The sequence below is a fragment of the Dipodomys merriami genome, unplaced genomic scaffold (genome assembly GCF_024711535.1).
Source record: "Dipodomys merriami isolate MVZ:Mamm:240054 unplaced genomic scaffold, mDipMer1.0.p SCAF_432, whole genome shotgun sequence".
Lineage (NCBI taxonomy): Eukaryota > Metazoa > Chordata > Mammalia > Rodentia > Heteromyidae > Dipodomys > Dipodomys merriami.
Window position 1 is genome coordinate 534,325 of NW_027205960.1, and position 668 is coordinate 534,992.

The following is a 668-nucleotide window of genomic DNA, read 5'->3' on the forward strand; positions in this document are numbered from 1 at the left end:
CAAGGGAGGTGGATGAGGGAGGGTACCTAAGGTCACATCCAGGGAGATGATCTGAATTCTGTCCTTCAACCTAAGCCTGGACAGATAAAGGAGAGAAGGAGAGGGTTGGGGGACCATCAAAGGGAGCTCCTTACCTTTGTCTACATGTACCAGTGAGAAAACTGAATACATCTTTCTTGGTAGTCAGATAAAAGATGTACACTATTCATTTATTTCATGATTGTGTTGGTCCTAGGGCTTGGATTCAGGGCCTGGGTGTTATCCCTGAGCTTTTTTGTTCAAAGCTGAGCTCTACCAGTTGAGCCACAGCACCACATCTGGCTTTTTTGTGTGTGGTTTTGAGGAGGGAGGTGGTTTATGGGAGATAAGAATCTCATGGACTTTCCTTCCCGGGCTGCTCTGATTCACGACCATCAGACCTCAGCCTCCCAAAGAGCCAGGATGATGGGTGGGAGCCATGAGCTCCTGACTGCCACCATCCATTTATAATCCCTTAGGCCCTGGGCCGGGCCACTCACACTACATCTCCTTGTTGGGAGTAGGAAGCAGACATGAGTGGGTTTGATACTTCACAAACCTACCTATCTTTGAGCATTGTTCTGGGTCAGTCTGATGGAGGCTTCGTCCTAGTCCACAGCAATGACTTGGCTTTCTCATAAGAACAAATG